Raw genomic sequence first — 20,984 nt, 5'->3', positions numbered from 1 at the left:
AGTTTTGATTTGCATTTCTTTAATAATTAGTGCTGTTGAGCATCTTTTCATGTGCCTCTTGGCCATCTGTATGTCTTCTTTGCTGAAATGTCTATTTAGGTCTTCCGTCCATTTTTTCATTGGGTTGTTTGTCTTTTGATACTGAGCTGCATGAGCTGTTTGTATATTTTGGAGATTAATTCTTTGTCCTTTTCTTCATTTGCAAATATTTTCTCCCATTCTGTGGGTTGTCTTTTCGTGTTGTTTTTGGTTTCCTTTGCTGTGCAAAAGCTTTTAAGTTTCATTAGGTCCCATTTGCTTATTTTTGTTTTTATTTTCATTGCTCTAGGAGGTGGGTCATAAAAGATCTTGCTGTGATTTATGTCAAAGAGTGTTTTTCCTATGTTTTCCTCTAAGAGTTTTATAGTGTCCAGTCTTACATTTAGGATTTTAATCCACTTTGAGTTTATTTTTGTATATGGTGTTAGATAGTGTTCTAATTTCATTCATTTACATCTTGTTGTCCAGTTTTCCCAGCACCATTTATTGAAGAGGCTGTCTTGTCTCCATTGTATATTCTTGTCTCCTTTGTCATAGATTAGGTGACCATAGGTTTTATCTCTGGACTTTCTGTCTTGTACCATTGATTTATATTTCTGTTTTTGTGCCAGTACCATACTGTCTTGATTACTGTAGCTTTGTAATGTAATCTGAAGTTGGGGAGCCTGATTCCTCCAGCTCCATTTTTCTTTCTCAGGATTGCTTTGGCTATTCGGGGTCTTTTGTGTTTCCATACAAATTGTATAATTTTTTGTTCTAGTTCTGTGAAAAATGCCACTGGTAATTTGAGGGGGAGAGATTCTTGGTCAATGTTCAGTTCTGTAGCCACTAGCCACATGTAGTTTGAGCAACCTGAAAGGTGGCTGGTGAGTTGGAAGAACTTCATTTTAAATTTTAATTAATTCATTATTTATAATGAATTATATTTATACTATAACATATTATCAACATAATTTATAAAATATAATTTATTATAATGTAGTATTATATGATCAAATTGATAAGAGCCACATGTGGCCAGTGGCTTCTGTATTGGACAGCACAACTTGGAGCACGTTGGAAACATGGGCATTTTGGTTATCACCATGACCAGCGGGCACCGTAGGCATTTGTTCCACAGTGCCTGCAATGTCAGGCTTTGGTGAAAGTCAGAGCATCTGGGCTGGGATGGCTTGTTCCTCCACAGGGGTTCTGGCAGAGCAGTCTGATCTGAGAACACAGTGTTTTCTCAGCTCAGCTCTGCAGACCTCGCTGCCTGCCCCATGGCAGGGCTACTTGAGTCGGGGCCCTCCCCCGGGTGAAACCAGGGAAGCAGGCTGTCATACACAGGAGTTCCTCGTGCGTAATGAGGGCCCATCACAGCGTGTCTCACTGTTGAGCAGGGCTTTGTGTGTCCAGCTTGCTTAACCTGAGAGACGTCCTTGTGCTGTTTCCTTGGGTAGCCACCCTGGGTACCGGTGCCCTCATTGGGTGTCATGGGGCAGTGAGGTGGCACTGCCGAGTCCCAAAGGAGGGCTGAGGGGAGACTCAAGCTGAGGTGAGGGCCCTTTCTGTGGCCCGGCCGTGACCATAGCTGCCCTGGTGCGCCGCACTTCTCGCTGCTGTCAAAGGATTCATCAGGACGTCTTATTTGCCACTTGCAGCTAGGTCTGACTGCAGCCCAGCAGAGGGCTCAGAGGGGCGGTGGTCAGGGTGCTGGTTTAACCCTTCCCACCTGTCCCTCCACCCACTGATCCCAAAGACTGGACCTTGGGGGTCATTTCCCACTCGGAGCCCCAGGGTGGAGGTGGGACCTGGTCACCTGGAAGGGGCCCACAGTTCTCCGTGTGCCCCAGGCTCGGTGGGCACGGAGGAAGCAGGGTGATCTGTGTGGGCGCCTGAGAGCACAGGATGCCGGGGGACCAGGAGCACAGCCCCCCACCGACAGGACACGGGAGCAGAAGACGTGACAGTGTGGCTGTTGGCGGTGCCCGGCTGGGACAGCCCTGGGCGCAGAGCTGCCCGAGGCGCGACCCAGCCAGGAGCAGAGGAGCGCCCAGCGGGCTGCGCGGCCAGCGACTGCGCTCCGGGAAGTGCATATTTGTGTGTGTTCTAGGACTTGCTGAGGGTAGGGCTTTAGGCGAGTGAATGTGTGACTGTAGAGCGCTTAACTCAGTTCGCCGCAGTCCTTTACTGTGCTCTTGCTAGGCCTCTTCTGGTATACCAGCCACAAGCTCTGTAATCTCGTTATTGTGCAATTAATAGCCTGTGAAATCCTGACGTTTTCCTTGAACTTAAGTGAAAACAACAAGTACATACAAATTGTTTTCTTATTTTACAGTATTATTGAAAATTGTGTCAGAAACCTTTGTACATTTACATTTTATCTAAAACTGTTACTAATTTAGAATTTAACATTTTATGCTCAAGTAAACAAAATGTATTTATACTAATTTTTTATATTTTAAGATGGATTTTTGACTGTAAAATAGAAGGCATGCTTTCTCAACCTACAGTTGCACCATCTACGTCTAAAGATGCTGAAAAAGGGAGTTCCCTTCTTTTTGAGTGGTTAGGATTCTGGGCTTTCACTGCGGTAGCCCGGGTTCAATCCCTGGTCAGGGAACTGACATCCTGCATGCCGCACGGTACGGCCAAAAAAAAAAAAAAAAAAAAAAAAAATCCCAGAAAAGGGAAACTGACGTATAGCAGAGTTGTTCTCTGCAAGACAGGAGTCAACTCCATAGAACTGGGCAAAACTATACATTAGCAAAGAAAATATGACAAAAGCTCTCTTTTCATCGGCTTTATAGATGTTGACCACGTTGAGCGTTGTCTGAGCCCTGTTCTCCTGGAAGCAGTGACAGTTGAGAGATCCCCGTGTCTCAAGTCCAATCTTTATGTCTGGGACAGGGCCCCCTCCCACCCTTCATCCCCATGACCCCTTCTCCACTTGCCTCTGTAATACCCTAGACCCCTTCCTGTTTGAGACATTGCTCGTTAATGAACAGTCTCCCCAGCACAGCAGCCCGAGTGAAACCACCTCCTTAGTTGTCAGTGCATTTTGTCTTTGACAGTTTTGGTGCCGTGACTTGTTCAGCAGCAAAGCCTGTGCTTGGATCCCTGCTTCCTCCATCCTCATGGGGAGCCTCTTCATTCCTGACTGTAGATTTGGGACTGGTGGTATTTCTCACTTCTGCTCCTGTACGCTGGACTGTGTCCATCGGTAGCGCAGGAAGGATTTTATTTTGATTCTTTTTGAGTGCTCACCTGGTCTCATGGTCTGACCATTTGGGTTATAGAGATCAGGTCTCTGTTGAGTAAAAGAACACAGGAAGTCTTGTTTCTCTTTTCTGTTCATCTACTTTGAGCTCATCAATTAAAGATTCGTATCCACTGGGAAGAGAACAGCTCTTTGATGTGGACTAGTGAATTCTGTTCATCTCTGATGACTGCTGCCCAGGGCTGAAATTTTAGAATTGGGGCTATAAGCTCTTGGCCTGTGTCTGTCATTCAGAAAGGCCTTTACTTCTCATTATGTGAGTGTGTGATGTTTTCCTACCTCTGGGTGGTATTGCCAGATCAGATTTTGAAATTGCTTAAATTAAAGGAGCTCTATTTTCATTGACTTAGAGATAAATAAGCACCTTATAAATGCAATATTCTTAAAATTTCCAGAAGTTAAGGAAACTGAACTTCTAATACTTTCAAAGAACAGAAAGAAAAAATACATTCTTACAGAAATTAACTCAGAAATGTTTTAAGAATAAGTTCACATTATTTAGGCAAATGAGACTAGCTTAATATTTTTGGTTTAATAAAAAACAGCTATGTCTTCTCTGACCATTAAGTGCTTACATTTTTATTCTACTTGGGTATATTCTTCTTAAATTTATGCAGGTTTAGTGATCAAATAAGCTAGCATTACTTACACTAACTGTTGAAGATTATGAAACACCTGTTTGTGTCTAACCAAATCAAATCATGATTCTGACAAACTTTATTTCAACAGTAATTACTTTTCTTGAAGATAATTGCCAAGATGTTTAGGTAACTTAATCCTTGTACTTATAGTTTATTGAGTTAATTAAGCAAAAATACCTAGATCATCTCCAAGTAAGAGAATGCTGAAACATTGTTACTAAGCATTGTTTATTTATTTATTTGCCACGCAGCTTGCCTTAGTTCCCTGACCAGGGATCAAACCCAGGCCCTGGCAGTGAAAGTGCGGAGTCCTAACCACTGGACCACCAGGGAATTCCCTAAATTTTGCGTTCTTTTGCTTCTTATTTTTATTTGCTACAGAGGTCTGTATCTTTGGGTCTGTAATGAACATGCTCCTTTCCGCTCATTTCTTACATTTTGTAAGGTGTAAGGCCACACACAGCTGTCCTGTGTGTCTTCATGAGTGCTGCTAGTCTGTGATAAAGAGCTGCTGTGTGACAGACAGTGCACGCCTGTCCACCCTGTTATCTCTCAACTGAGAGTTAGTTACTTTGGTAAAAAGTATCATTAATACGTGGTTTAGACTAAGTAGAAAGAATTTTGGAGAAACACAACTGAGTACATATATCTATTTTTTTTTTTTTTTTTTTTTTTTTATGCGGGCCTCTCATTGCTGTGGCCTCTCCCGTTGCGGAGCACAGGCTCCGGACGCGCAGGCTCAGGTGTCCTCTGCATCGGCAGGCGGACTCTCAACCACTGCGCCACCAGGGAAGCCCATATATCTATATTTCAAGGAAAACAGTAGTGTTGTCCTAAAGAAGTGATTTTTTTTTTTTTTTTTTTTAGTCTCCATCCCCTTTCTGCACTCTTCAAGCTTATTGAGGACCGAGAAAAGCTTTCTCTGTGGTTGTAACTATTGACATTTACTATATCGGAAGCAGAAACTGAGAAAACTTTGAAATGCTTACTCATTGATTCATTTGACAGTAGGAACAATGAACATATTGCAAGTTAATATCTTAGTAATATTACAGAATTAGTTCTGACCATGTGGGCCCCCAGTGCTGTGGTCTGAAAATGCCCCCCTAAAATTCATAGGTTGAAATCCTGTCCTCCAGAGATGATGGTGTTAGCAGGTAGGGCCTTTGGGAGGTGCTTAACTCATTAGTGGGATTAGTGCTCTTATAAAGAGGCTCCAGGGAGCTCCCTACCCCTTTCAGTCACGTGCATGTATAAGGAGAAATCTGCCACCCGGACGAAGGCCCTCGCCACGCCACACTGGCGCTTGATCTTGGACTTCCAGCCTCTAGAACTGTGAGAAACACATTCTTGTTGTTTGTAAGCCACGTAATCTGTGGAATTTTGTTATAGCAGCCTGAATGAGCTAAGACACCTTGAGATTGGTCTAGAGTACAGTGTCCATTTGTCCCAGAATATGAAAGAGTGCAGTGAAAGACAAAGTTTGGAAATGAATTTTATTCACCTTGATTTATAATACCTGAATTTGAAAAGTTAAAATCTTGGCAAAGTTTGCTCAATTTGATAGGCTTGTTTCCTTGGTTTACTGCTTATTACCTTCACCTACAACATAAAGCATCACTTATTCTGTTATTTAATCTATCTAGACAGTAAAAATTCTGTATCTTACCAGAAGAGCCTTCTTTGGTTTATATTCATTTATTATGTCTTTGATTATTTATCAATAGAAAACAGAGTTTCTCATTTAAGAATGGGCCAAGGTTCTTTGCAATCATATTACTGTCTATTTTTTTTAATGTTTTATTGTCACTTTGAAATGAATAGCCAAATATTGTTTCTCAGGCACCCATGATTTGATTCCTATCTTAAATCTGATAACTTTGTTTTTTTTTGTTCTCATATTGAATCTTAAATGTATAATAAAATAACAAAATTCCAAGATCTCACCTGGAATGTTGTATTTGAGAATGATGTTCCTTCAGGATATCTTTTACACCTAAAACTGTCTTTGAATTTCCCTGAGGATACCTGGCAAATCACAAAGCATTTGTTCTTGTTTATTCTTCTTTGAAAATAGGGCTAATTATGTATATAATTATTTTATCTAAATTGGGGGGGTTGACTTAATTATCTTGTTTTGCATGCTGCAGAAATAACCAGATTTCCTTGTCAATGGCACTATTCTTGTAAAGAACTCTCATCCAGTCTTTAAGTTTTGAAAATTTTTTGGATATATAAGGAACTCCTTCCTCTGTTCTTTGAAGTTATCTGCAACTCATAACAATATAGTAGACTATGATTTTATAAACAGAAATGTGCAGTTTATAAAATGATATCTTATTTTTCCTACCTGACCCGTGCAGGTAGGAACTCCTACCTGTAGGAACTCTTACTGAGTTCTCTTATTTTCATAGCAGTATAAGTTGTTATCATAAATTCAGTAAGATTGTCTTCCTTGTTAATGGATGTAGCTGGAAATATTGGTTATGGAACCAAAGCCTTGCCTGGAATATCGTATTTGAGCATGATGATCATTTAACCAGTTGTGACCAGACACTTTAAAGAAGCTAAGGTTGACTTTATGGAGCCAATGCTTACAAAACCCTCTTTGGAACACCAGCCTGTTTCCTGGCTTACAGGTCTCCTAGCCTTACAGGTGAGTAAGGAAGGTCGCTTCCTGGCAGGCCCAGGAACCTTAAGATATCTTGGGAACCTTGAGAAGAGAGGAATTCACCTAAGTCTATAGGTACTGCAGTGAGATCTGGTGGCAGTTCTTTGCTTGGTTTCCTAGGCTCAAGAAGCTTTTTTAAAAGTGCAGTCTGAGGACTTCCCTGGTGGTGCAGAGGTTAAGAGTCCTCCTGCCAATTCAGGGGACACAGGTTCAATCCCTGATCTGGGAAGATTCCACATGCCGTGTGGAACAGCTAAGCCCATGCGCCACACGTACTGAGCCCGCGTGCTGCAACTACTGAAGCCCACGTGCCCTAGGGCCTCTGCGCCGCAACTACTGAGCCCCTGCGTACTGCAACCACTAAAGCCCGCTGTCCGCAACGAGCAGCCACCGCAATGAGAAGCCCGCGCACTGCAACGAGGAGTAACCCCCGCTCGCCACAACTAGAGAAAGCCTGTGCACAGCAGCAAAGACCCAGCTCAGCCAAAAAAAAAAAAAAGTGCGCTCTTGAGATTCCTTAGGAAAACTTCCAGTAAAGTGAACGTAGGAAGACCTAAGGTAAATTACCATTCTTGCTGCATCTATGAAAACACCAGGCGAGATCTAATGAGACCAGACTTATTTTGCAGGCACGATTAGTGTATCTTTGAGATTAGAGACCTGAGAGCAAAAATTGTGTTTCAGTAGAAAACTATGCACTGCGCATTCTAGGTATTCAGATTCCAGCCCTGTTCATTGTCTTTGAGCCACTTTGCACTTCCTTTGTAAATTGTAGGTAACTGATGGAGGTGCAAACTTTGTCTTATCTGGTAAAGGGTTTTAAAAAAAATTTTATTTATTTATTTATTTATTTTGGCTGCATTGGGTCTTTATTGCTGTGCGCGGGCTTTCCCTAGTTGCGGCGAGCGGGGGCTACTCTTCGTTGAGGTGCGCAGGCTTCTCATTGTGGTGGCTTCTCGTTGCAGAGCATGGGCTCTAGGCACGTGGGCTTCAGTAGTTGCGGCATGTGGATTCAGTAGTTGTGGCTCACGGGCTCTAGAGTGCAGGCTTAGTAATTGTGGCACACGGGCTTAGTTGCTCCACGGCATGTGGGATCTTCCCAGACCAGGGCTCGAACCTGTGTCCTCTGCATTGTCAGGTGGATTCTTAATCTCTGCGCCACCAGGGAAGCCCTTATCTGGTAGAGATTTAATTGACTTCCTTGACACTGGAAGAATCAGTTTTGGTACCTACTTGCACATTGAACTGGACCCTGCTACCTTTCCCAAATTGTCAAACCTTACTAAATTTTCAGTGTTTCCAGTTTGTGTCAGCATCTGGCAACAACCCTCCAAATGAATGTTTCCAGTTTTCCTCTTTCCCACCCAACTTGGCATCACTAAGGCTGAAGCCTGACCAGCCAGATCCCTGTTGGGTCTCTGGATCACCTGGCCATTTCCCCAGGATCTGGAGAAGCCTGGTGACTTGTTACAAACCTGGAAGGAGTTATTGCTGCAGCAGACATTTCATGAGCTGGATTTCCCTGGACAGGTGGGCCAAGGGCTCGGGTCACACATGTCCTGTATGGAGGCAACCAAGACTGAACAGCATCACCAAAAGCATTGACATCTAGCAAGGGGGCTTTAGGAAGCTCAATAAGCAGTGCTGCTGCATAGCTGAAAGACTTTCCTCCACTGACCTCTTAGAACCTGCTGGACTAGGTACTTTCAGCGTTCAATCTGGGGCTCTTACTTTCATACAGCTTTTATATTATCCCTTTTTCATTTAGGTTTCCCTCTTTTAAGAAGTCTGATCTCTAGGACCCTGAAAGAACTGACTGCCACCACCTTCCAACAGATGGTTCAAATGGTTTTACAAAACACCAACAAGAATGCCTGAGGAAAAAAAAAAAAAAAAAAGAATGCCTGAGATATGAACACTTAGACCTATCTTCACCTACACAGGAAGTTTATGATCGCCTCTGAGTTCAGCAACAACTGAAATTTGAGGGGAATAACCACATTGACCCTCTAATGTTCTGGGAGATGGCTAATTGTGAAGGACCACCCTGTGCTTGCAGATTGGACCTGCCTCCACCCTTTTTCATGACTCCCTTGTTTATCTGCCTCTATAAAGTCCCAGACCCCCTTCCACTTCTTTGAACCCTTTTCCCTAGTGCAATAGGCTGAATAGAATCATCTCCTTAATTGTCCAGTGCATTTTGTCTTCCACAGTGTTAAAATCTTACTTTAGTTTGTTGTATCTTATGCAATAGAACATTTTCAGTAGTACTGTGCCACTTAAGTTGCATTATCACTTTAAGACCAATAATTCTGAATTTAAAGGAATTGAATGATTTAAATATTTAAAAGACCAAATTTATTTCTCCCATCTTTAAAAATTAGATATGAAAAAACTGCTAGGACATCTTACAGGTTAAGTTATCAGGCAGTCTTGACTAGAGAAATATGCACAATAGCTGAGAGACCAATAAAACCTATGCATTCAACATTGCTGGATGAAAATACAGTAAAAAATCACAGAAGTGAATCTATTTCTGGAATGTTGGAGTGAAGGGCATGGTGGACTCTCCCCCCAACAAAACAACAATTTAAGTGGAGAAAATTATTAAAAACAATAATTAAAAGTCTCTGGAAATTGTCTTAAGGGCATACAGCAAATGGAGAAATATTCATTCAAGAAAACCTAAATCTCAGTAAGATTTCTTTGGCAACTGAGTTACAACCCACTCCCTCCCCTGTCAGCTCCACCTTACAGAAACTCTATTCCAGGCACCCTACTTGGTGCAGTCAAGAAGAGGAGGGACTCCCCCCAGACCCTACCAGTAGAGCAGAGGCTCTACTCCAGGTGCACAGGCTGAGAACCCTGGGACCTCAATCCCCACCCCATATTGCTTATGGGGGGAGGTTCCACACCAGGAGGGGCAAGCCAAGAAGACCAGGAGCTACTTTTAGCCCAGAGCCCACTTTTAGAGAAGACATGTTCAGTTTAGGATAAGTGGGTTGCTGTCCCTAAGCCTAGATCCTGTGCGGTGGTGCAGAGATTCTCTGCAGGGGAGAGTCAGACCATAAGGACTAAGAGCTCCCAGCTCTGTCTGAGGGGGACTGATTTTATTTGGAGGAGAGGGTGGAAAATTTCATGCTAAGGGTGTTGTTGAAAACAAGGGAGATTTTGGTTGAGAGCAATTAAGAAGGCACTCATAGCTCCATGATACTAGTAGCAACAAGCAAAATGGTAGAGCAACCAGAAGTTTGATAGAGAAAACCAGGGAAAGAGACAGCCAAGAAAAATTCTCCAGGGATCACAGTCAACCATGGGTGTCAGGAAGTCTGTATACAAGCATTAGGCTTCACCCGCTTAGCAGCAATCACAGCAGTATGTGAGCAGTCTTGGAAACACTTTCCAGTCTGCACAAAAACTAAGCACAATGTGGAAGCCTCATTGGCACAAGGGCCTTAAGCAGAGCTTCTGACCAAACACTAGTTGAACAATAAGCTACTCTCATGCAGAGGCAATGCCTAGGAAGTCAGACTTTAACATAAAAGTTAAAGGAGTTTGGAAGACTGTGTGCATGGCCAAGGCTGAACATTCTTAGGAGGGATCAGAGGGGGACAATCCAAGCTACTGGTCTCTGGCTGAACATAGGCCAAGAAATAAAAAATCCTCAAGCTGTGATAGCAGCATCCAAACCACACATACATCCAATGGTAAAGGGTAAAAAATATAACTGTTCAAGGGGGCTTAAGCACACCCATTGACCAATAAGTGGCTTATGCTGACCCAGGGGTGACCCCTGGGAAGCCAGACTAAAATATAAAATCAAGACAAAATCTGAGTAGGGACATCAGAAACTTCACACTGCGGGGGAAACAGACTTCACAGAGTTAGTTCAGCAAGTCACTAAACAAACAAATGACCAAGCAAAGAACAGCATCAATTCCTGGGGGATGGAGAGAATTGGTATCCAGAGTTGCTAGTATAATATCTAAAACATCCAGTTTTCAACAAAAACTATTTGACACACAACCAGTAAAGTGTGACCCATACATAGGAAAAGAAGCAACCATTTTAAATATTTTCAAAGAACTAAAGGAAACCATGCTTAAAGAATTAAAAGAAGACTTGGGAATTCAATGGCAGTCCGGTGATTAGGACTCAGGTTTTTATTTATTTATTTATTTATTTATTTATTTATTTATTTATTTAGGCTGTGCTGGGTCTTAGTTGCAGCATGCAGGCTCCTTAGTTGAGGCATGCGGGATCTTTAGTTGTGGCATGCAAACTCTTAGTTGTGGCATGCATGTGGGATCTAGTTCCCTGATCAGGGATCGAAGCCGGGCCCCCTGCATTTGCAGTGCAGAGTCTTACCCACTGGACTACCAGGGAAGTCCCTAGGACTCAGCTCTTTCACTGTCATGGCCTGGGTTCAATCCCTGGTCCAGGAACTAAGATCCCACAAGCCGTGTGGCGTGGCCAAAAAAAAAAAAAAAAAAAAGAAGAAAAAGAAGAAGACTTGATGACAATGTCTCATCAGATGGAGAATACCAATAAAGAGAAATTATATAAAAGAACCAAATAAAAATTCTGGAGATGAAAATTCTGGTACAATAACCAAAATGAAAAATTCACTGTGGATTTCTACAGATTTTAGTTGGCAGAAGAAAGAACTGGTGAACTTGAAGATGGATTCAGTAGAGATAATGCAATCTGAAAAACAAGAAAAATAATCAGAGCCTCAGACTAATGTGAAACACTATTTAGTGCACCAACATATGCATAATGGAGAAAAGAGAGAAAAGGGGGCATAAAAATTATTAGGAGTCATGGCTGAAATTTTCCCAAATTTGATCGTAGACATTAATCTGTACATCCAAGAAGCACAATGAACTTCAAGTAGAATAAACATAAAGAGATCCACACTGAGATATATCATAGTCACAACATTGAAAGTCAAAGATAAAGAGAAAATCTTAAAAAACAGCAAGAGGAAAACAATTCATCACATATAAGATTGACAGCTGACATCTCATCAGAAACAATGGAGGCCAGAAGATGGTATTCCAAGTGCTTAAAGTAAAAACCTGTCGACCAAGAATTCTATATCCAGCAAAACTGTCTTTCAAAACATAAAGATATTTCAAAATTAAGGGAAGCTGAAAAAATATATTGCTAGCAAGCCTGACATAAGAAATACTAAAATAAGTTCTTCAGACTGAAAACAAATGACACAAGATAGTAATTCAAATCCATGTGAAAAACAAAGTGTCAGTAAAGATGGATAATTTCAAAAGACAGTATAATTGCATATTTCCCTTCTTTTCTTCTCTTGTTTAAAAAGTAATTACCTAGGGTATATGTATATAACTGTATTCTTAGGCTTTTCACTTATAGAAATATGTGTCAACATTTTGTCAAAATGTTATCTGACAATAACAGCACTAAGGAGGGAGGTGGGAACAAAGCTGTTTTGGAATAAGGTAATGACACCAGATGGTAACTCAAATCCACGAGAAAAATAGAATCAGAAATGCTAAAAAACGTTTAGTATAATTTTATAAATATATAATTACTCCACTTTCTTCTCACAGAATCTTTAAAAGACATAGGATTATGTAAAGTAAGGATTATAAGAATTTTTTGTTGGGTTTATAATATATATGGACGTAATATGTATAACAATAACACAGAGAAGGGAAGGAGACATCTACAGACCACTCCACCTAACAAAAGCAAAATACAGGGGTTTAGACTGGCAGTCTAACCTGGCAGTCTAGTGGTTTAGACTCCGCACTTCCAATGCAAGGGGTGTGGGTTTGATCACTGGTCAGGGAACTAAGATCCCACATGCTGCATGGTGCGGCCAAAAAAAAAAGCAAAATATACGTTCTTCTCATGGGCACATGAAACATTCTCCAGGATAGATCATATGCTAGGCCAATAAAACAAACCTCAAAATATCTAAGATGACTAATATCATACAAAATATGTTCTCTGATGACATGGAATGAAATTAGAAATCAATAACAGAAGGAAATTTGGGAAATTTACAAATATGTGGAAATTAACATAGTCCTAAAGAACAAAAGGGTCAAAGAATAGATCACAAAGGAAATTAGAAAATACATCGAGATGAATGAAAATGAAGACAAATATACAAAAACTTACAGGATGAAGGAAAAGCAGTGCTCAGAAGGAGATTTGTACCTGTTAAAGTGTACATTAAAAAAGAAGAAAGATCTGAAATCAATAACCTATCTTTTCACCTTAAGAAATTAGAAACAGATGAAAAAACTAAACCCAATGCAAGCAGAAGGAAGGAAGCAAAATAAAGCAAAGTGGAAATAAATAGAGAATGGAAAAAAAAAATCAATGAAACCAAAAGCTGGTTCTTTAAAAAGATCAGCAAAACTGATAAACCTTTAGCTAAACTCACACACACACACACACACACACACACACACACACACACACACAAATGACTAAAATCAGAAATGAGGGCTTCCCTGGTGGTGCAGTGGTTGCGAGTCCGCCTGCCGACGCAGGGGACACGGGTTCGTGCCCCGGTCTGGGAAGATCCCACATGCTGCGGAACGGATAGGCCCGTGAGCCATGGCCGCTGAGCCTGCACGGTTGGAGCCTGTGCTCCACAATGGGAGAGGCCCCAACAGTGAGAGGCCTGTGTACCACAAAAAAAAAAAAAAAAAAAACAAAGGAATCACAAGACTTCTCTGCTGGTCCAGTGGGTAAGACTCCATGCTCCCAATGCAGGGGGCCTGTGTTCGATTGCTGATCAGGGAACTAGATCCCACATGCATGCCACAACTGAGAGTTCGCATGCCACAACTAAGAAGCCCGCGTGCCGCAACTAAGGAGCCAGTGAGCCGCAAGTAAGGAGCTGGTGAGCCGCAACTAAGGAGCTCACATGCCTCAACTAAGGAGCCCTCCTGCCACATTTAAGACCCCACACAACCAAATAAATAAATATTTAAAAAAAGAATACTATGAACAGTTCTATACCAATAAATTAGATAATCTAGATGAAATGGACAAGTTCATAGAAACACAAACTACCAAAACTAACTCAAGGAAATATAGAAAATCTGAAAAGACTCATAACAAATAAAGAGATTGAATTAGTAATTTAAAAGCTACCCACAAAGGAAAACCCAGGACCAGAAGTTTTACAGGGGAATTCTACCAAATGTTTAAAGAATTAACACCAATCCTTCACAAACTCTTCCAAAAATAGAAGAGGAGGGGACACTTCCCAACTCATACTGTGAGATCAGGTACTTGATATCAAAACCAGAGAAAGACATCACAAAAAAAAAACTACAGACCAACATCTCATTAATATACACAAAAATCCTCAGCTGATTACTAGCAAACCAAATCTAGCAACATGTACAGAGGATTACACACCATTACCCTAGGATTTATCCTAGGAATGCAAGACTGGAATAATATATGAACATCAAACAATGTAACACACCACATTAATAGAATACAGGACAAAAGTGACATGATCCTTTCAATAGATACAAGAAAAACATTTGACAAAATCTAACACCCTTTCACGATAAAACATATATAACAACCAAGCAAGACAGGGAAATTCCTCAGCATGATAAAAGAGGTCTACAAAACACAGCTAATATATTTAATGGTGAAAGACTATACTTTCAGGCTAAGAGCAAGAACAAGATTTCTATTCAACAGTGTACTGGAGGTTCCAGCCAGGGAAAATAGGCAAGAAAAATAAATAAAAAGCATCAAGTTTGGAAGGGAAGAAGTTAAACTATATTTTCAGATGACATCTGTTATGTGGAAAAACTTAAGGAATCCCCTATGAAACTATTAGAATTAATAAACAAGTTCAGCAGGGTTATCGGATACAAGATCAGTGTACAAATTTTAATTGTATTTCTATACACTAACAAGGAAATATCTGAAAAGGAAATTAAGAAAGCAAGTGCATTTACAATCACACCCAAAAGAATAAAATACTTGGGAATAAACTATCTAAAGTAGGGCAAGGCTTGTACACTGGAAACTACAAAACATTGTTCAGTGAAATTCAACAAAATCTAAATAAATGGAGAGACAACCCATGTTAATGGATCAGAAAACTCCTTTAGAGTCACACTTACCCCCTCTCCAACCATTCCTAACCCTGGCAACCACTAAACTGTTTTCCTTCTCTATAACACAACTTTGTTATTTCAAAGATGTTATATGAACTGCATAGTATGTCATCTTTTAAGACTGGCTTTTTTTTTTTCACTCAGCATAATGCTCTTGAGATATGTCCAAGCTGTGTGTGTATCATTCCTTTTTATTCTGCCTCCCCATGTTACCCTTCAACATATTTTTAGAATTACACTTTGATTTATCGGTAGTGTTTTTTGGTGTACCTCTTTGTATAGATTTTTTAGTACTTGCTCTAAAAAGTCATATATACATAACTTATGCACAGTCCACTAGTGTCGACATTTTACCATTTTGTAATAGTGTTACAGGTTCCTGGGGTTCTCTACATTTTTTTCAGTCTATCCCCCTGTGTTCAGTTTGGGTAGTTTACGTTCCTCCAACCTGGGATTTCTCAGTCTGGCTGGTGGAAATAGGCATTATTCTTGGCTCCGTGAAGGTGCCAGACACTGTTTCCTTGCACTGTTTCCAGTGGTTTTCCCCGAGGGAGTAGTTTCTCACATGCACATGCTTGTCAGCGCTCAGCTGAGTACTTGAGGCGGACCCTTTGATCTTCGGAGTTCTCTCTTTGTGCAGCCTTCTCCTTCCCAGGATCCAGTCCCATGAAGTCCAGCTGCCTCTGTCTCCCTGGGCTCTCTGCTCCATCTCTTTAAGGGAGTTCTCTCAGCTCTGCCTGGGTTCCTTTTCTCCAGGCTCGGGCCTGGGAGCTCTCTTGAGGTAGTAAGCTGGGGCAATCACTGTTCACTTGTCTGTTCTGTCTCTTATGGATCACCATCCTTGGTTACCTGATGTTCAGTATCTTGAAAACAATTGTTTCATATATTTTGTCTCTTGTTTTACATATTTTGTTCGGTTCCTGCTACTTCATCTTGGCTGGGTATAGAAGTCTTAGTAATTATTTTTTGTCTTGGAAAATATAGTTAGTTTTCATAAACGTGTCATGTTAATATGTACTAATGTTCTTATTGTTTTTTTTTTTTAATCTGCGTCAGGTCTTAGTTGCAGCATGCAGGATCTTTTGTTGAGGCATGCTTTTGTTGATCTTGTGTTGCAGCACCCACGCTTCTCTCTAGTTGTGGCGTGCGGGTTTTCTCTCTCTAGATGTGGCGCGTGGGCTCCGGGGTGTGTGGGCTCTGTAGTTTGCGGCACACGGGCTCTCTCACTGAGGCGCGAGAGCTCAGTAGTTGTGGCGCATGGGCTTAGTTGCCCCGCGGCATGTGGGATCTTAGTTCCCCAACCAGGGATTGAACCCACGTCCCCTGCATTGGAAGGCGGATTCTTTACCACTGGACCACCAGGGAAGTCCCCATTCTTATTGATTTGTAAATGAATTGATAACTAATTAAAATTTTTTCATTTTAATTTCTAATATGGTAAATATTGATAGCTATAACCCACATAAATAAAAGTATCCTTGCTCTACCTTGGTATATCCTTGGTACCAAACTATCTTTGGTATCCTCAATACTTTTGAGAACCATTTACACATGTGAGTTTATTTAATCCCTACAAAATGTTTATTAGGATTATTGTTATCAACCCTGTTTTACAGATGAGGAGACTGAGGCCCAGAGCAGGGAAACAGTTGTCCATCACACAGTAAGTGTGAGACAGTATCTGAACCCACATAGCCTGACTCTATGGTCTATACTCTTCAAACCACGATGCCACACTGCCCTTCAGAGCATGGGTTTTTCCACTTGTTACAGTGTTTCTAAGCCTCAGAGTAACCATTAGATGCCGGCCCAGCCCCTTTTTTTCCAGGTGTCTGCACCCTTCTTGCCCAGCAGAATCCTTGGGCTCCAAGTGTCTTCATGTAGACAACTTTGGGGGTGGCCCCAGGGGGAAAGATGTGCAGCTGATTTCTGCTTTGTGGTCATGCTTGGACCCCACACTTACGGACTCGGTCCTAATCGACAGACATGCAGGTGGAATTACAACTTCTCTGGGCGGCACCGGTCAGAGGCCTTGGGCCTCCTTGTAGCTGGTCAGTTAATGGAGTAGCGTTAGTGCTGGTCAAAGTTACTGTGCCTTGGCGGGGCTGGGGGTGTTCCCAGACCTGCTTCTCCCGTGTCAAATCTCAGACTAGTGAACAGCTATGAAAGTCCGGAATATGTAAGATGACTTTGAGCATTAATTGCATCTCCAAACAGATTCCATTTTTCAAAGAATACTTTCCATCAAGATTTCCTCGAATGATAGATTCCCTTAGGTGTAAACTCTTTCAGTTATACAAATTCAGTTCAGGAATTGATGTGTTGAGTAAAATGATATTTGAGATGCTTTCAGCAACAGGAGTATGATACGCACTCTACAGTTAGGCAGCTCGTCATACGTGCATAAAACTGACCAAGAATGTTTAAAACAATGTTCATTTAACAAATATTTACTGAGCAGCTTCTCTGAGTAGAGAGAGCCCTGTCCTTGGTCCATGGGGTAGAGCAGTGAACAGGGCAGGAGTCTGTTCTTGGAGAGTTTACATTCTGGTGTCTAGCGTATTTATAGCATGATAGCAAGTCATTTTAAACAACATGTCAATACGGTATAACATCACTGCTTCCAGCAAATGGCTGAGTGCCTGCTCTAGATCTAGCTGGCCCTCTTGGGTGCTATGTTGTGCAAAAGTTCAACAGTTCCAACCTCGAGGGGTGTAACGTTTGATTGAAAAACGAAAACCAGTCATCCTCATAAAAGTTGTGCACACGAATGCCGGCCCACCCCTAGCAAGCAGCACAAGTCCAGGGAGATCCCGGAGCAGCATTTATGTACTACACAGTGTGACTGATGCCCAGAGCTGGACGACGGGGGCTGCCCTGCTAAGTGCCAATCAGTGTGGACATCTGCCGTGAAGAAGCAGAGCATGGAATTGCAAACACAAAAGGAGCACAAAATAACTCTGCAAACAGATCACCAAATCACTCTGCCCAAATGAGACTGGAACAAAGGTGTCGTCAGCACCCATCGTGGATGGTGCAACTCAAGGTAATTTTTCTTCTTTCTACTTCTGGGCATTTCCCAATACAATGAAAATTTTATAGCAGAAGATTATAATTGATTTGACATAAATAATCCTGAGAATTTCCTTCTTGGGGAGACAGTAACTGGCAGGGAGGTGTCTTAGTAAGCGTTCTTGGGTTATTCCATGTGGTTGCAGGTTCTCTCTTCTTGTGCCCTTGTCGGGGGGTGGCTTTGGCCTGTGTACCTGTTCTAAGCATCAGGCTTCCCAGGGGCTCATGAACCCAGTTTAGTGAATGCTCCGTTTAGCAGCTGCCAAACGAAGGCCACCCGGGGCCGCTGCACCTCTGCTGGCCCCTCTGAATTCAGAGGGCAGCTGTCGCTCCATTTGTTTTGCAGCCCTGGCTCCCGGCCGGCAGGGAATAGACTTTCAATGGCCCGCCCAGCAGGCGCCTCCCCAGGGAGGCCGGCCCTTCCTTCCTAGGCTTCCTCCATCTTCTCCCGATCCCAGAAGTGCCTCCTGCCCCACCACCAGCTCCAGCCCAGCCTCCTGTCCAGGGAGAGATGGGGCTGAAATGCCTGGGTACCCCGTGGTGACTGGACACTCCCAGGGGCTGCCCGGGCCTTGTCCACGTGGCCGCGCCAGGAGGGCCAGGCAGCTGCTCTTCCCCAGAGAAGTGGCTGGCGGTGCTCAGGGCAGGAAGCAGCAGGACGAGGCGGAGTGGGACCCAGCCCTCTGAGGTAGAGACGCTGCGTGGTGCCCAGCGAGTGGTGCTTTTTGCGCTTGAGATGTGCGTGGGGCCCTGTTCCTGGTTCTCCCTGCCATTCCCTTTATGCCTTCTAAGTGGTCACGCTAATGTCGCTAACGGGGAAAGGGACCAGCCCTGGGGGGAGTGCCCAGCTTACCTTGGCCGGATGCTGGGCCTCCTGCTGGGCCTCCTGGACAGGCTGCGTTTGGGCGTGGGCACCGCCGATCTTTATTCTGGACACGGATGGAGATGCTCCGATGGGGAGGCTGGCGGTTTGTCGTCCTCGTGGGAAAGGGAAGGGGAAACGGACCTCGGCGCATGGAAGAAAGGTGCTTTTAGAAGCAGGGAGAGGCTGGGGACCCTGCAGGTGAAGAACTCTGTGGTCACTGTGCACAGGTGGCTTCTTGTTGGGTGACGGAGGCCGTGATGTTTGAGGTGCAAAAATGTGGCATTGCTGAATGCCTGCTGGGGGCTGTTTTCTGGCCACTCTTGTTCCAAACTCGGGAGTTGAGTCAAGTCTGTCCCAGAGCCAAGGTAAGAGTGAAATGCATTTTTCTCTTCAAAGTTCAAGGCAGGCAGTCTTTGGAAAGGAAGCCGAGCCGTGAGTGGTGAGGTTCCTTGGCTCAGCAACACCCCTGAGTAAACCAGACTCTGAAGGAGGGTCCTGTGCTCTCCTCACCCTGAAGAAGGTCTCTGGGTCTCTGTTTGTTCTACAGGTGTTACAAGAATTAGTGGGTTACGATTCCACCCGCTTATTTCACCGAGCGCTGCGTGGTCCAAGAAGAAGTAAGGACATTTTGTGCTGGTCAGACGGTGTGTTCTGAGGGCATGCTCACATTTTAAAATAGAAAAATGTATGTGTCAAAGTGACAAATGTTCTGGTGTCTGTGGGTGTGCTGCCCGCAATTCATTTCTCAGCCTGGGAAGCCTGGGCTGGGGAGAGGCTCCGGCTGGAACAGTGCAGGAGCTTCCCTGGCTCTCCCCAGAGATTCTCGCAGGCCACTTCTGGAACAAACTTTACACTCGAAGGAGCTGGCTAATTTAAGTAATGTATTCCTACCCTACGAGGACCAGTGCTTGATCACCCCCGACACCCTGAGAGGGAAATGCCCAGACCAGACGCAGGGGGAGAGCCCCCCGGGGCCCTCACATTGCATGGGTTGTGACACCCGTCCTGCCTGCTGGGAAGGCCCCTCTGCTCCTGCCAGGGCAGGAGAGACGCTGAGACCGCCCTGAGACCTCCTTCTCCATCCCATTGCCACGTGGCAGAAGGGCCCTGGCTCTAGAGAGAAGGCCACTCAAGGCGCCTGGAGACCCCCACTTCTCACCGTCCTCATCCTACTGATGAGGCCATGCTGGTTGAGGGAGGCCCAGCCCCTCCTTTGGCCCCCATGACCCCCAGCCCCCACCAGGGCTAGCGCAGGTGTGGTGCTGGGCTGCAGTGGGGAGTGAGAGGGTGGATGGGCGGGGCAGCCAGGGAAACTCCCTGGGAAGGGGGTGCTTACAGGTGCCCCGAGGGTGTGGGGCCTGTGCCCGGGGGGACCCCACGCCTCTGAGTCCTTTCTAGGACAACTCCCGTGTCGCTCCACTGCTTGCTTTGTGGCCCAGCCTTGACCTGTGATTTCTCAAAGCCACATCTGTCCTGCTCTGAATCATCACATTAAGTGGGTGATTCAAGCCTCACTTCGGAGTGTCATCAGGGGCTCCCTCCCTGTCAAACCCCAGCCTCCGAACTGCACCCTTTCCTCCTCCCTCCCTCCCACGTCTCTGCTCCCCTAGCGCAGGATTTCTCCAAGCAGTTATAACATTCTCTGTCACCTCCATTCTCCCCCTAGGGTGCTGCATGCCCCACTGCAGGGAGCACCGTCTGCATGACCACAGTGAGGAGTGCTCCTAGGAGTGGGGCATTGCAGGGTCCCACTGCACCCCTCCAGCTGGACTCAGGTCCCCTCACACGCATGGGCCTGCTCTTGACACCAAACCCAGGTCCCTCCCTGTCCTGCAACCGGAGCAGCTTGCACATGGGAGCAGTCATGCCCTCCGGGCTTCTGTGATACCTCACCCCTCTCCTCCTCACTCCCTGGTCCCCTGACCTCTCACCCTTGGAGGGCTCCTGACCTCTCACCCTTGGAGGGCTCCTGGCTCAGCAAAGACACCTTCAGTGACCTCATGAGCCCCAGGGTTGAAACTCCATCTGCACCAAACCTTCCACATCTTTGCAGAGATGGGACCTCTCTGAGCTTCAGGTTCACAGGTTCAGCCTGCTCCCCCGCTACCTTCCCTGGGATGTGCAACCATGTGTTTATGGTTTCCTTTGCTGTGCAAACGCTTTTAAGTTTCATTAGGTCCCATTTGTTTATTTTTGTTTTTATTTCCATTTCTCTAGGAGGTGGGTCAAAAAGGATCTTGCTGTGAGTTATGTCATAGAGTGTTCTGCCTATATTTTCCTCTAAGAGTTT

The 20,984-nt window shown here is 43.9% G+C and overlaps 1 protein-coding gene across 1 annotated transcript in view; it reads left to right on the top strand.

Annotated features, from left to right (window-relative positions):
* Positions 1–18,493: 18,493 nt before the first annotated feature.
* The window catches only part of LIMS2 (LIM zinc finger domain containing 2), a 41,382-nt gene continuing 38,891 nt past the window's right edge, over positions 18,494–20,984 (top strand). The window contains exon 1 of the mRNA XM_028501363.2: positions 18,494–18,517. The gene's annotated coding sequence lies outside the window, so the exon portion shown is untranslated. The remainder of the gene's footprint in view (positions 18,518–20,984) is intronic.

This window comes from Physeter macrocephalus, chromosome 2 (assembly GCF_002837175.3).
Source record: "Physeter macrocephalus isolate SW-GA chromosome 2, ASM283717v5, whole genome shotgun sequence".
Classification (NCBI taxonomy): Eukaryota; Metazoa; Chordata; class Mammalia; order Artiodactyla; family Physeteridae; genus Physeter; species Physeter macrocephalus.
Note: the sequence above shows the minus strand (reverse complement) of the source record. Positions and strands in the feature narration are given on the sequence as shown.